Source organism: Ricinus communis, chromosome 7 (assembly GCF_019578655.1).
Source record: "Ricinus communis isolate WT05 ecotype wild-type chromosome 7, ASM1957865v1, whole genome shotgun sequence".
Lineage (NCBI taxonomy): Eukaryota > Viridiplantae > Streptophyta > Magnoliopsida > Malpighiales > Euphorbiaceae > Ricinus > Ricinus communis.
The window spans coordinates 16,052,464-16,069,697 of NC_063262.1; positions in this window are offsets into that span (position 1 = coordinate 16,052,464).

A 17,234-nucleotide genomic window follows, 5' to 3' on the forward strand; every position below is an offset into this window, starting at 1 on the left:
CAAATTACTAAAGTAACAAAGATAATTTTCTCGATTAAGAACAGATATTAACCGATGGAAGATGTGTCACAGAGATAAATCGCCAAGTCACTCTAGGAAAGTAAACCCGTGCTAGAGCCTTCGATTCCACAAGTAAAATCTAATATAAACAAGGGATTACCAATCACATGGATTGAAATACTCAGTAGAGAGATTGAACAACATATTTGTATTAATTTGTATATAAATGTATGTATCTTACAACAAGCTTTCTGCCATTATTACAGTTGCAAAGTCCTATCTAAATAATAAGTCCTAATGACATAGAACTTTATCCCTTAGAATTATACTCTGCCTATACTTCTTCAATTAGAATCCTAACTGATTTACAATTTTGACCGATGCTTTCCTCCAACCGGTTACCAGATATTAGACTTATGGGCCCTGTCACTCGGCTTTTACAATTTTCTTTCAATCCACCAATTATAGCCCATAACTCCTTTTGGGCCAGCATCAACAATGCCCCCTTTTATAACCTATTGTTGAATAACTCGAAGCTTATAAAATCCTAGCTAGCCAAAAGCAAAATTGGTCAACTTTTATCTTTGTCATACACGTGTCACACATGCATCCATCTCCCTTTTGAGTTGGACTTTTAAGCGGTAAAAATAATTTGAAATCTGTTTATAAATTGCGTATTCCTCGTCAATCTATTCTTTTGCATGCTTTTAACATCCAAATCTTCCAACTTTATTACCATGTTTTGCCAATTGTTCTACCAATCATGTCAATAAGTTAAAAAGAAAAGAAACATTGAGCACTCCTTGCCTTCTCGACCATCTCAATGAAGTTCGATATGTTAGCCTAAGTGCCTTGTCATATGGTGATATCCTTGATGTTACACATGTTTGCATGCTTGATTTTGAGTTATTTTTAAAGCAAATTATGTGTTTTTGTATTAGAATACTCTCTGTTTTAGTTTCCTTTGTATCTCAGGTGTTTTTCTAGGTACATAATCAAAGTTAGAGAGAAATCGGACTAAAATAGGAAAGAAACGGTTGAATCGTGCGCATTAAACTGTTCAACACGCCTTGTCAACACGCCCATGCTAAGGAGCACGGTCAGGGTCAGAGGGTGTGCTGAAATACCTTACCTATGGCGAGAAGAAGCGATTTGCAACACGGTTTTCGAGAGCGACTAATAAGCTATTTACGTAGCTACAATCTAAGGCAGTAAACCTATCGATGCAGACTAGCACAAATGGTGAGTATCAAGGTCGTATTCTCGGGAAAGGGTGAACCTAGACCTACTGTAGCGTCTTATGTTATATAACCTAAAGAAATCAATGAAGTGTTGTTCTATGATTAATTATGAACAAATAAGTAATTAAATGTCAAATTATCTGAAAGGATTTAAGAAAACTCTTGAAGGAAAAGCAAACCCTAGGGAACCTAAGTTAATTGGATTTTTGTAAAGATAGAGATTAAATTGATTATCAATTGCAATTACCCGTGGACGAAGTCTTAATTGAATTCGGTCTCCCTCTCGAGATAACCGAATTCCTAAACCTAATAACCTAAAGTTGGAATCTCTTCCTAACGATCAATTATCCGATTAGCATTAAGGTTTAACCTGCTTCTATTAAGCTTTGTTAATTCTTAATCCGGCTAGTCAATTACGCTTATCTCTAAGTGATTATTAACTAGTTCTTGCTATTCAATTTTTCGATTACTAAACGAATCTCTCAATTATATAAAGCAATCTAAATTCCACAATTCACAACGTCTCATGAATAAAGTGACTTCTCATTAATAATAAAAGCAAGAAGAATCAAGGCTTGACAATCAAAATCTCATAACATTAAGATCAATCCAACAACATAGGAACCCCAATTGGGTTCAACAATTTAGCTACTCATACTAATAAGCATCACAAAATAAGGAATAAAATTAGAAAAGTAAATTAAAAGCATGTACACCCTTCTCTTTCAAGTTGGATGAGAAATTCTAATTTTCCAATTCAAAATATCAAACCTAATTTGCCTCTTGAATGCTCCCAAATCTTGTCTTGATCTTCAAATCGATGTTGAAACAAGTGTAATCCTTCCTTCAATTGATGAAATTGATCTCCCAAAGTCGAAAATTGAGGTCTAGAAGCAAATGAATTGAGTTCGTATAATGGAAATCAAGTCAGAAATTGAACCCTAATTCACCAAATCGTTTTTGCCTATATAGTCCCTTCAGCACGGCCGTGGTCAAGCCTGTGCTAGTTAGCACGGCGAGTCCAGCCGTACGAACCTCGCGATTCGGCCTGTTGACCTCTTCCAGCCGTGCCCTAGCCGGTGGCCGAGCCACCACAGCCGTGGTGGAGGTGGTGGCTACTAAACCGTGCAAAATGGTACTTTGGGGTAGCTTGACAATTCAGACGGCCGAGTCCAGTCGTGCTCAACCTCGTATCGCTAGTCCTTGCTCAATTTGATGGATTCTGATCCGTAATTGCGCGTATTTTCCTCGATTATTGACAATGTCCTTCGATAATGACCTGAAACGTGAAAGGAACCAAAAGACAGGTGATTCTAGCATAAAACGAGATAATTATGCACAAGAATGTAAACAATTGGGCATGTAAATATGGTAATATGATGCCTATCAAATCACCCCACACTTAAGCTTTTGCTTGTCCTCAAGCAATCAATAACTCAATACATGCACAAGCAACAATTACCCCTCATAATCCATGCTAAAGTTCACAATTCAACCCTATTCAACATATAAAGAATGAAACTCAAGTAACTAACAAGTTATACACCTTTAAGAAAGAACTATAATGATATCATCTCGAAACACAACTTATATAACAAATCAGCATTAACGACTGAGAACCATTGCCTCATAGGAATCTCTAAAATCACTCACAGTGTTTACAGGTAAATAAGGAAATTCTCTCAATACAGCTGCACAAAACCTGTTTACTATAAGCTTGCTCATAAATCTCATCTTCACTACCGCGAATAATTGAATACCAAAATCAAAGGGTCTTTTCAAGGGTTGTAATGAGGCTGAGGTAAAGGTACGGATATTTGGATAAAAGTGTAAAGTATAATGAAAAATTATGCACTTAATTGAACTGAATGCTTCAAGAACTGAGTGCTAAACAATAAAAGTATTCACTAAGCCTTATTTGAAGTAAAGGATGCTCACAAGATTCAAAAGAGCTAAAAGCTAAGAAGTAAGTAATAATTTTTTTTCTTTCTTTCTTTTTTTGATATATACTATGTATATATATTACAACAGCTTATGTAGGGGCTGCTGTGGTTATTGACATAAACAATAAGAATAAATATCCAATTTTGGATTGAAAGGAGCATCAAAGAATGACTGAAAAGATTAAGTGAATTAAAAACAATGTTAGGCACTATGATTCCATAAATGAAGAAACATAACACATAATTCCTCAATATACAGGGTGAAAGGAAAGACAGATGTAAAGAATGGTGTATGCGTAGTAATTAGGTGTAAATTATGAACAAAATGTTACGGCTCAAACTAGTTGACTAATGGAAACAAAGGGTAGGCTTTTGGCCAGATGTGGTGAAATCCTAAGTTGCCCAAATCATCTAATGGTATTCAAAAATTCATGTAACTGCAACAAGCATTATAGAGCAAGTTCTAGAAACGAAAGTAAGTACAAAGCACACTCAATCAAGAAAATTCATGAGCATAATGTGCAATGGATGCTCAATTTTTTTGGTTCAAAAACTCATGTTTGAAGTGGCTAAAATTTGCAATTGGTTCCCAGACTTATCAATGGAATCATCACATAAATTGAATACGAGGTTGACATAATCAAAGTTCACAGTCAAAGGTTATAAATTCACAAGGAACTCAAGTAACACCAGTTTAACCCGACCAAATTGACATGTTGAATACAGTGAAATTGCTTTCAAGAACAAAAGATAAATAGGGAGAATCAAGTACTAGTGTGTGAATTAAGTCATTAATTACGAAAGAATAGACTAAACTTGAATGTCATGCAAACCCTAGGTCCTAACATCCTAAGCATGGTCCATTATCATTGCTTTTAAATAATTAAGGGATACCCACCCCACATTTGAGTATAACACTGTCCACAGTGTTAGAAAAATTAAAACTGGGTATAGCATATAACTAGCACATCATAGTCCTTGAAGGTCATACTTAGTGTTCATTTCAAAATGGGAAAGCATCGTGTTCTACTAAAATAAATTAACATGAAAGGAAAAATAAAAGGAAAAATGAAAGGAAATAACACAAAATTAAGCATGCAAAAAGACAAGAAAATAAAATAAAATAAAATAAAGGAAAGAAAATAAAAAGAAAAAGGAAAAAGAAAGGTAGCACAAGTTTTTGTTTCACTACTAGGAGTCTGCTGATGGTGTATCCTCACTGGTTGGCATGGCTTCAATGATGAGCCTTTAAGCTTCAATGATGCACCATTTGGCACGGGTGGGGGCACGGCCGTGTTGACTAGCATGGCCTGGTGTTGCTGCCTGTGGTGCCTTCGGAAGCCGTGGTGAACGGCTGAAATCCCTCATTCTACATGTGTTTTCTCATCATGGGCTTGACTTCGGCCATGCTGATGAGCACGACCTGGTGTTGCAACCCGTGATGGCCATAGAAACCGTGGTGAAAGGGTTGATTCCGGGCTTTCCTTCACCATCTCAAGTCTCTAAACTCCCTACTTGCATTCGACACATATACGTACACATTTAGGCCGTAAATCAAACAAGTGAATCAAACGGGAAAGTCACACTTCACCGATTACTAAAAATCCGACATAAGTTATTCCAACACTAAGTTCATACAACTATGTTTAATATAAAAAGTAATTGTTCTAAAGATCAATAAGCATGCAATGAATGATAACATAAAAATGGACCGAAGAAAAGAGCATAAAACTAGAATGGGAATGCCCCCCAAGGGCGCTTCTTTTTTATTCTTGAGTCATTTAGCTGGACTCAATATGAATCATCAGTGTAGGTGCAGAATCATGTTAACCTGTTGCTCAGTCTCCAACGAGTTCCCGTGATACACCTTGAGCCTATGTCCATTGACTTTGAAATCACCCTTCTCGGGATGATGAAGCTCGACTGTGCCATATAGGAAAACTTGCTTAACCACGAAGGGCCTCGACAATCGACTCCTGAGCTTCCCTGGGAACAACCGAAGACGTGAGTTATATAGCAATACTCTATCTCCACTCTGAAACTCCTTGGGACCTTTGAGCCTCTGATCATGCCACTTCTTTGTCTTCGCCTTGTAAATTGAGGATTTTTCATACGCTTGTTGACGCCATTCCTCCAATTCACCCAGTTGCCACTGTCTTTCCTTACTTGCAAAATCAACATCAAAATTGCAAGTTTTAAGGGCCCAAAGAGCCCTGTGTTCTAATTTGATAGGTAAATGACAAGACTTCCCATATACCAACCTATAGGGCGTAAAACCTGTGGAGGTCCTATATGTAGTTCTAAATGCCCATAATGCATCATCTAGTCTCGAGGCCCAATCCTTTTGACTTACACCCACAATTCTCTCTAATATACGTTTTAAACCCCTATTAGTAACCTCAACTTGCCCACTAGTTTATGGGTGATAGGGAGTGGAGAACTGCCGCGTTACACCATAGCGCCTGAGTGCCTTCTCTAATTGAGCGTTGCAGAAATGCATTCCCTTGTCACTAATTAGTGCTCTAGGTGTGCCGAACCTAGCAAATAACTTTTTAAGGAACCTGCAAACAATTCTAGCATCGTCAATAGTTAAGGCCTGTGCCTCCGGCCATTTAGAGAAATATTCAATAGCTACTAGGATATACTTATTACCATTTGAGGAAGGGAAGGGTCCCATGAAGTCAATACCCCAAATGTCAAATATCTCAAATGTCTGCATACTGTTTTGGGGCATCTCATCACGGGCAGAGATATTACCTGAGCGCTAACAAGCGTCGCAAACCTGAACAAAGGTTTTAGCAAATTTGGAAGATAGTTGGCCAATAAAAGCCTACATCCAACACCTTCCTAGCAGTATGGTTTGCCGCTTGATGGCCTCCTACAGGTCCTTCATGACAATGCCTCAAGATCTGGAGACTCTCTTCGCCATAAACACTTCAGTGGATGACCTGGTCTGCACACACTCGATATAGGAAGGGGTCTTCACAAATGTAGTATTTTAAATCGGCAAAGAATTTCTTCTTTTGCTGATAAGTCATACCCTTTGGTAAGACCCTAGGCACAAGATAGTTAGCATAATCAGAAAACCACGGAGAACCAGAATATACCTTTAATGAGTACAAGTGCTCCTCTGGAAATCGATCATCTATCATGCTCTCATCAAGTGCATCCAAGCTCAGATTCTCCAGTCTGGATAGGTGATTTGCTGCCAAATTTTCTGTGCCCTTCTTATCTCTAATCTCAATGTCGAATTCCTGCAACAATAGAATCCATCTAATCAATCTTGGCTTAGCATCATGCTTATTAAACACCTCAAAGCTGAATGGTCAGTGAAGATGATGGTCTTTGATAAGATGAGGTATGATCGGAATTTGTCGAAGGCATACATGACAGCTAACAACTCTTTCTTTATAGTAGTGTAATGTTCCTGGGCTCCTGTTAATGTCTTACTGGCATAGTAAATGGGTTGGAACTTTTTATCAAACCTCTGTCCAAGTACAGCTCCAACTGCATAGTCACTAGCATCGCACATTAGTTCAAAGGGCAGCCCCCAATCAGGCGAAGCCATGATAAGGGCTGTGGTCAAAAGTTTCTTTAATAACTCAAAAGAAGATACACATGCATCATCAAAAACAAAAGGTGCATCCTTAACTAGCAATTGAGTAAGAGGCTTAGCAATCCTAGAGAAATTTCTAATGAATCTTCTATAAAATCCAGCATGGCCTAAGAAACTCCTAACAGCCCTAACAGAACTAGGGGGTGGTAGCTTAGATATTGTTTCTATTTTAGCTCTATCGACTTCCATCCCCGCATATGAAATCTTATGCCCTAGAACGTTTCCCTCTCTCACCATAAAATGACACTTTTCCCAATTTAGCACTAAGTTAGCCTCAATGCACCTAGCTAACATGCGTTCTAGATTTGCCAAACAGTGAGAGAATGAGTTACCAAAAATAGAGAAGTCATCCATAAATACCTCCATCGACTCTGCAATCATATCATCAAAAAATGGCCATCATACATTGCTGAAACGTAGCCGACGCATTGCATAGGCCGAAAGGCATTCGTTATAAGCGAATGTCCCGTGGGGGCAGGTGAAAGTTGTCTTCTCTTGGTCTTCAGGTGCAATTAAGATCTAAAAATATCCTGAAAAACCATCAAGGAAACAGTAAAACATGTGTCCTGCCAATCTTTCTAACATCTGATCAATGAAAAGAAGAGGGAAGTGATCCTTCCGAGTTGCATCATTAAGCCTCCTGTAATCGATGCACACCGAAACTCTATCAGTCTGCGGTAAGTATCACTCATCCCCGCTCATTTCGAATTATCGCATGCCTCCTTTCTTCTAAGACAACCTCGCATAGGGCTCACCCAAGAACTGTCAGAAATAGGGTACATTAATCCTGCATCTAGGAGCTTAACTACCTCCTTTTTCACTATTTCCTTTATGTTCATATTAAGCCGTCTTTGTGGCTGAACTACTGCTTTATAGCTATCCTCCATAAGAATCTTGTGAGAATAGAAACTTGGGTTGATCCCGGGAATATCAGCGATTTTGTAGGCAAAGGCCTTCTTATACCTCTGCAGCAGGTGGAGCTTTGAACAGCAAGACGCAGGAGCAGGCGCAGAACCTGATAGAGGAGATGGCCATGAACAACTACCAGTGGCAATCCTCTAGGAGTTGGCCGGTCAAACAAGGAATGGTCAACCAGTTAGACTCCACAGCAGCCTTGGTAGCTCAAGTGGAGCTTCTGACCAAGAAAATAGACCAGCTTTAGATGCCAGTTCATGCAGCCCAAGTAAGCTGTGAATTTTACGGTGGCCCGCACTACAGTACAAACTGTAATGTGGGAGGTATGTTTGCTTCTAGTAATAATTCTTCCTCTATTGTTTCTGCTGACATGGAACATGTAGACTACATGGGCAATGCCCCTAGACAGCAGCACATACAATCCCAGCTGACGTAACCATCCAAATTTCGGGTGGAGAAATGATGTGCGTAAAATACACAGATCTAAATGGGGTTTTTAAGATTGATTTTATGGACATTTGGATGTGAATTGGTCCCAACACTCACCCTATGCGTCTGTTTGTATGCATTAGGTCCAAAAGAAGTCAAAGGATGATAAAGGGAAGAATTTGAGCATAATTGGACACCGAAGCTGCCGAAACAAGCTAAGTACGAGCATGAGGAAGCTGAACATGGCCGTGTTGGTTTCAGCACTGGCCGTGTTCCCAACACAGGCACCAACACAACCGTGTTGGGTGTCATCAAACATCAAAGAAAAATAAGTTCTTAGGGAGCACGTACCATAGAGTAACACGCCAGAACACCAAACCGTTCCCAACACGGCCGAACACGGCCATGTTGGAGGCTATGCGAAATTAATTAAAAGAACAAAGAGAGGAAAGAGGAGAACGTCCCAAACCCTAATTTTCTCCTGGGTTGAGTGGAACCGCGAGGAAAGAGACTTGGATCAAGGTTCAACGGATTCCTTCGAAGATCGAGATTAGGCGGTTTGTTGATTGGTTTTAAATTCGAGTAGAACAGAATCGATTCACCGCAAGAGGAATCGCCATCATCCGGTGTAATCGCCTTCTCACATTTACTCTTTATTGTAATTGTATTCTTGTGGATTTTGATAATGAACATGATCAGCCAGATTGATTAAATCCATCGATTTCTTTACTATGTTGGCTTAGTATTATATTGTTGGATTGTTTCGCATTATTCATGAGACGTTGTGAATTATGTGTTCAGATTGCTGTGATCGAAGTCCATGGCACTTTGAATAAGCGAAGCCGGTTAATCGAAGATAAGGATAATTAACTCAGGGATTAACAAAGCTTAATGCTAATTTAAGAATCAATCGTTAGGAAGAGATTCCAACTTTAGGTTATTAGGAATTCGGTTATCTCGAGAGAGAAACCGACCGAATTCTGCACGGCATTTGGACACCAACCTCATCTGTTTGATTGTCAACTAGTTTAGGGCCTTTGCCGTCTTGGTTATTTAGTTATCCACTGCATCTTCTTAGAACTTAGCTATTAGTTAGTTTAGAAATTATTCATCATTTATTTTAGGTTAATATAATAAAGAATAAAGGAGTAACCCAGGTCACTTTTCTCGAACACGACTGATACCGCCATTACAGTGCACGATAGGCACACCGCCTTAAATTGTAGCCAAGACAAGTAGCACACATCAAGTTTTGGCACCGCTGTCGGGGAATGTTTGAAAACTAGACTGAAATTTGTGATGTGTGCTACTTGTGTTAGCTACAATCTAAGGCAATGTACCTATCGATGCAGTCTAGCACTAATGGCGAGTATCAAGGTCGTATTCCTCGAGAAAGTGAAAGCCCAGAGTTACTTCTTTTGTTCTTTGTTATATTAACCTAAAATGAATGATAAATAATTTCTAAACTAACTAATAGCTATAAGCTAAGTTCTAAGGGAGATGCACGAGTAATTGATAACTAAAATAACCAAGACAAGAAAGCAAACCCAAAGGGAACCTAAACTAGTTGACAATCAAATAAAAGATAAAGGATTGGTGAGTCTAATTATGCTACCCGTGGATGATTTCTAATCAATTCGGCTTCTCTCGAGATAACCGAATTCCTAAACCTAATAACCTAAAGTTGGAATGTCTTCCTAACGATTGATTCTTAAATTAGCATTAAGCTTTAATCCGCCTATTAAGCTTTGTTAATTCTTAATCCGGCTAGTTAATTATCCTTATCTCTAAGCCGATTATTAACCAGCTCTTGCTATTCAAAATTTCAATTGCCAAATGGACTTCTCAATCACACAAAGCAATCTAAACACACAATTCACAACGCCCCACGAATGATGCATTATTTTATTAATACTGAAAGCAAAAAGAATACAAAACTAACCCAAACAATCCAACAATATAATACTAAGCCAACATAGTAAAGAAATCCCAATGGATTTATTCAATCTAGCTAATCATGTTCATTATCAAAATACACAAGAATTCAATTACAACAATGAGTAAAGGTAGAGAAAACCCAATTACACCCTTGGATGAGAGTAAATGTTCCCAATTCCTCTTGCTCGAATTGAATCGATTCTTGTTCCTCTTGCTCGATTTGAAAACCAATCAACGAACCTCGCCCAATCATCGATCTTTGAAGGGAATCCAATTGAAACCTTGATCCAAGTTTCCTTTTCCCTTGGTTCCAGCTCAGAAAACCCCTAGAGAGAGAAAAATTAGGGTTTGGGACGTTCTCCCCCGCTCTCCTCTTGCTCTTTCTTTTAATTAATTCGTCCTGTCACTGCGAACATGGTTTGGTGTTCCTGGCCGTGTTACTCCCTGTGGTCGTGCTCCCTAACGCCTCTTCTTCTTTGATGTCTAATGCACCCAAAACGGCCGCTGGTGTTCGTAGTGGGAACACGCTGTTGAAACCAACACGGCCATGTTCGGCCTTCCTCATGCTCGTACTTAGCTTGTTTCGGCAGCTTTAACGTCCAATTATGCTCCAATTCTTCCCTTTATCATTATTTGACCTCTTAATGCATACAAACAGACGCATAGGATGAGTGTTGGGACGAATTCACATCCAAATATCCATAAAATCAATCTTAAAAACCCCATTTAGATGTGTGTATTTTACACACATCAGTTTGCTATTTGTTAATTTAGCCATTTTTTTATTATTTTATTTTATTATTTTTATTATTATTTATTTTCTTTTATTTATACATATTTATTTAGTTAATTTTATGATTTGGGTAGTGGATGATAAGGAGGTTCAATGCTAAACTCTTTGTGTGACACGTTGGAAAATGGGATTAGGAACCAAGAGAGTGCTAAAAATTGGGATACCCGTGCATCTTTAGAAGCTCGAGTGGAATCGTTTTGCAGGGCTACCGATCAACTCTCCACTCCTATCCTTTCATCTCAAGTTTTTTATGAATTTTATTGTGGTTTACATTTGAGTAATGATTATCCATTATATAGTGATGTTGCTCATTGTTCTTATAACTATGAACAGGTGAATTATACGGGAAGTTGGCAAAATGACTCATATGGAAGCACCTACAATCAAGAGTTGAGCATTCATTCACCCTTTGGATGGAGCTTAGATGGCCAAGAACCACTAGAATTTCAGCGGCCTAATCTTGCACCATCAACTCAAGGTGAAGAGTTAGTGTCGGAGGAGCTGATGATGAGGTTTATTGCAAGTCTTGAGGATAGATTCCAACAAACAGAGATGATACTTGAAGATCAACAAGCCTCGATTAAGAACATAGAGCATCAAGTAGGCTTAATCTTCAAGTTACTAGCTGAAGAGCAATTGGGAACTCCATCAAACGCTACTGAATCCGAGGAACACTTGAGCTCGGCCACTTTATGCTCAGGTGAGAATTTTTCTAGTTTATCTATTATGTTTGATGATGATGCTTCTATGCAGGACGACTCTTTAAACATGGAGATAGAACTAGAAAAGGAAGAGGCAAACATGATCCCTCTGAAAGACTATCAACAGGAACGTACAGTCGATGATGCTGAGTTGCAGTTAGAGGAATTTTTGGTGGATTTTCCACAAGTCCCTTCGTTGATGGAAGATGAGCACGAGTTATCCAATGAAGAAGTCTTGGAGGAGCTCGAGTTTCTTCTAGCAAGTGAACGAAGCCAAGGACTAGAGAAAACCATCGACGTTCCTGAAGAAATTGCCCAACCGTCGATCCTTCCAATTGGTGAAACTTTAGCTTTCAAATTGGAAGAGCCCCTAGAGCATCATGACTACGTGCAATTATACAAGGAGCGAGTTTTGCCCATCATACTGGCAGCTTGCTTGATAGTCGGGAAGAGGAAATTGACGATTATCCCTCTAAGCGGATACTTGAAAACATTTGCTTGCAAGAAGGATGGATGGTCATCTATCCCCACCGTTTGCTTTTCACCATGAGTCCAGCTAAGAAGACTCATCATATAAAAAAGAAGTGCTTTTGGGAGGCACCCTAAATTCTATTTTTTAATTTTAATAATTTACCCTTTATTGTGAACTTAGTTTGATTAGATTTTACAGTTTATTTTTGGTAAGTTTTATTTATGTTGAGTGTATGAGTTGAGGACTTATTGGTTGTGTAGGTGAGAAAGAGTGAGAAAGTGCTGAGAATCGCAAGTTTTGCATTTTCTAGAGATCAACACGGGCGTGTTCAAGACCGTGTTCATTAACACGGCCCCTGTTCTAATTGAAGAAAATCAAACTAAGATGAACACGTTCACAGTAGGCCACACTGGCATTTATGCCTGACCGTGTCCCCAACACGTCCCTGTGTTCCATAAACACGGGCGTGTTCTCAGAAGTTGGTAAGTCAGCACGTTTTAATTCGCTTAACACGGCCTGATATCTAGACCGTGTTCATGAACACGCCCCCACAGGTGAACACGTGTTCCAGACACCGCCTATATATACCACTTCATTTCGAAATGGCCAAAAATTTTGCTCTCCTTTTAGTTTTAGCAATTCTCTCCTCTCTTACTCTCTCACTTTTTATTTCTCATCTCGAAGGCTTTGGATATTGCGTTTGTCAAGTACCATGTCCACCAGACGAGGATTAGGAGTTTACAAGAGGAGGCGGACCGATGGTTCCTCTTCCTCTCGATCGTCAGCGCCGACCGACTAGTTCGTGCCAAATTAGACCACCGCAGTCAGCCATCGATTCCTACTTTCCAAGGGCAGCCCACCTTTGAGCGGTAGATATCAATCAATGAGGCACAAAGATTTGGGAAAGGGGCATAGGGTAGATCGGCCAAGACTAGAAACCGCTCTGACTTGCAAATGCAGTCACGACATCTCGAGATGCCCCCATTTCAGCATTTCTTTGAGATAGTTGAACCAACATATAGGGAGTTGACTGTGGAGTTTGCCAGCACTTTCTTTCTGCAGAGCCAGTTGCGGGACTTCCAACAACCGGATGCGATTAGTTTTAGACTAGCAGAGCAGTCTTTCAAGATGAGTGTGCAGCAGTTTGGGGTACACTTGGGTTTGTGGACTGATGAGGATGCAGCTGGGGAGGTTTACAATCGCTATATACACACGCCTAGTGTGTCATATCAGCAGATGTGGGCCAAGATTTCTGATGACATTGAGGGATACAGTGCCAGCCAGTCTAAGGCGTCTAACTTGCGTGAGGGATCACAGACTTGCATGCATTGGCCGCTCAGGACCATCACTGGCAGAGGAGATAGCGGTGGTGTAGTTACCCAACCCGACCTGTTTATATTTTATAGCATGCATCAGTACCAGTCCGTCGACATGGCATATTTGTTGGCCAGACAGATCAGTGCCTTCTGCAACAACTCAAAGAAGGTATTTTTCTGTTTTGGGACTTACATTACTCGACTGGCTAGGAGCTTAGGAGTTGTAGAGGAGGCGATACCACATTTGACAGAGCTAGGGGTGATGGAGACATTGGGACTTCCCCAATTAGTTAGTATGGGGATGGTGACTCATAGGCAGGGTCCGCTAGGACCAGAGTATAGGCTGAGGAATGCTCTCTTGGTAGCACTCAGAGAGGAGCGACCTGCCCCATGAGCCCATGATACACAGGATGTCCCACCTTCTTCTGATATTCCGGAGTCTTCCTCCAGACCATTTACTTCAGCTCCTTCTAGCTCTTCATCAGCTGTTTTAGGAGTCTCTCCAATTGAGTTTAGAGAGCTGCAGCTTACAGTGCAGAGGTTGGCAAAGGAGCAGTAGCAACATTTCATTCGACAAGAGGCTTTTCAGCAGGACCTTTTACAGCGTCAGACTGAGTTTCAAAGCCAGATGATAGCTCAGTTTGAGAGGCAGAGGGCTATGCTTCAGGCCCTGATTGAGCAGGGAGTGATGTAGATGATTCTATGCATGTTAATTGACTGTTTATCAGTCGTTTATTCGCGTATTTGAGTCATATTTATTCCAGTTTGATCGCATTGTGGTATGTTTATCAATTTTTCAGGTTTTCAGACTCCTCGATAAAGATTGATTGATTTACGGGTAGAAACTAAGCTATTTGGATGATTTACGCGTATTAGATGCTTATCGGAGTCGATTCCTTGTTGGTGCACAGTTTTGAGGCTTTTGCACGATCTCCTTTGGAAAATTTCAAAATTTTTTCATTTTATGGAGGTTGGTGCCCGTTGCATGGGCCGTGCATATTTGCATGGACCGTAGCACGAGTGGTGGGCTACTTTTGCAACCTACACTTAAGGCAGTGAACCTATCGATGCGGTCTAGCACTAGTGAGTATCAAGGTTGTATCCCTGGAGATCCGGTAAACCTAAAGTTACTACTGTTCGTTATGTTATTTAATCTGAAATAAGTTGTGAGAAGTCTAAATTAATTAACTAATGCTTATGAATGCAAATAAAGGAACAACAACATCTGACAATCGAAAAACAACCGTAACAAAGAAGCAAACCCAAAGGGAACCTAAGTGATGGGATTCTAAGGTTGATTTTATAAACTGCCAATCTTGCTACCCGTGCCTAAATCCTGAATCAAACTCCGCTCCTCTCTTAAGCTCACTGAGTTCCTAAATCTGCACTAACCTAATGGAATCTCTTCCTATCGAATTATTACAGATTAGCATTAAGCGTGATTTAGAACTATTAAGAGTTGTTAATTCTTAATCCTGCGAGTGAATTAACCTTATCTCTAAGTGTTAATTACCAGTTCTTACTATTTAATTTCCAGTTGTAAAAAGCATTTCTCAATGTCAAGAAACAACCCAAAAGACAATTAATTTAACGTCTCAAATTAATTGAATCAAATTTTATTACTAAACAGTAAGAAGATTACAAAAATGGCAGATAAAAAAAATGCAATATGCACGGAGATAGAACTAATTAAAAAAATTCAAGTTACTAGCTGAAGAGCAATTGGGAACTCCATCAAACGCTACTGAATCCGAGGAACACTTGAGCGCCGTCACTTTGCGTTCAGGTGAGAATTTTTCTAGTTTATCTATTATGTTTGATGATGATGCTTCTATGCAGGACGACTCTTTAAACATGGAGATAGAACTAGAAAAGGAAGAGGCAAACATGATCCCTCTGAAAGACTATCAACAGGAACGTACAGTCGATGATGCTGAGTTGCAGTTAGAGGAATTTTTGGTGGATTTTCCACAAGTCCCTTCGTTGATGGAAGATGAGCACGAGTTATCCAATGAAGAAGTCTTGGAGGAGCTCGAGTTTCTTCTAGCAAGTGAACGAAGCCAAGGACTAGAGAAAACCATCGACGTTCCTGAAGAAATTGCCCAACCGTCGATCCTTCCAATTGGTGAAACTTTAGCTTTCAAATTGGAAGAGCCCCTAGAGCATCATGACTACGTGCAAATATATGAGGAGCGAAGTTTTGCCCATCATAACGGCAAATTTGCTTGACCTGTCGGAAGAGGAAGTTGACGATTATCCCTCTAAGCGGATATTTGAAGCCATTTGCTTGGAAGAAGGATGGATGGTCGCCAATCCCCAACGTTTGCTTTTCACCATGAGTCCAGCCTAAGAAGACTCATCACATAAAAAGAAGCGCTTTGGGAGGCACCCCAAACTTTATCTTTAATCTTTAATATTTTAACCTTTTGTTTTGAAACATTTTATTAGTTTTAGTTTTCATATTTCGGTTTCGATTTTATTTCTTTATTTTATTATTTTCGGATTCTACCGAGGAGGCACCGAATTTCCACAACATCGGCCTCGATGGATGATCGGTACCCCTAGATCTTTTTATTTTTCCGCATTTATTTACTTTATTTTTCATACATGTCATGCACTTGGATTGTATTGCCTTTGATATCTTAGTTGAGCATTCCATGCGGGGTATCCATAACATTTTACACTGAGGACAGTGTGTTCTTCAAGTGTGGGGTGCTTATGGATAAACCTTAATCTCTCATATGGATTTTTAATATATCCGAAATTGCTATGGCTAGGTGTTGTGTATTTTTAGGGATGTTAGGACACTGTGTTTTTATGCACTTGAGTATGCTATTTTTGGTCGATTGATGACTTGATTTATAGAATTGTAGTTACTTTTCTTTGCTGTTCATTGTCCTTAGAAAACAATTTATGGTGTTTTACACATCAACCCTGCCGGGTTAAACCGGTGTTATTTAATTATTTTTTCGAATTGTCGAATTTTAACTTAGAACATTGATAATATCATATGCATGTGTTTCTTAAGTAATGATTCAATTAATGATGTTGCGAACCAACTGCACCTAATACCACACCTGAAAGTGAGATTTTGAGCCAGTTGAGTATTCATTATACTTATGCTCTTTATATTTCTTGTTTGAGTGTGCATTGTACTTAACTTTGCTTCTAGAACTTGCTTTGTAATGCGTGTTGAAGTTACATGAATATTGTGAATACCATGAGTTGATTTGGGCGATTTGGGATTCACCACATTTGACCAAAAGCCTAACACCTTATGTTTCTATTAGTTAGCCAGTTTTTGAGCCTTAACCTTTTCTTCATAATCTACACCTATACACTTCAATTATACCATTCTTTACATTTATCTTTCCTTTACCCTTATGCTGGAATTTCTTTCTATGATTTATTCAACTTTATGTGGGATTAAAATGCTAGTTGCTATGTTGGTAAATTCACTAAATCTTTTTTATATTTTAAATGCTCCCTTTGATCCAATTTGTATTTGTTATTCTTTATGTTTATTCGAGTTATATGCAGCGGTCGCTAATAAGCTGCTAGTTCATTATTCAAAAAAAAAACAAAAACAAAAAACAAAAAAAAGAAAACAAAAAGAAAGAGAAAAAAAGAAGAAGAAGAAAAAAAAAGAATATATAATAAACAAATCTCTTTAATTATTTATCTTTTTATTGGATTTAGAGCATTTGCGAGCGTTATTCTATGAAGTAGGGATTTTAGTGAATGATTCTTTTTGTGATCTTAGGCATTTAATCCTTTCAGCATATACTATTGTTTATCGCACGAATTCCAACACTTTCACACTTCTATCCAAATCTCCGTACCTTTACCTTAGCCCCATTTCAACCTTGG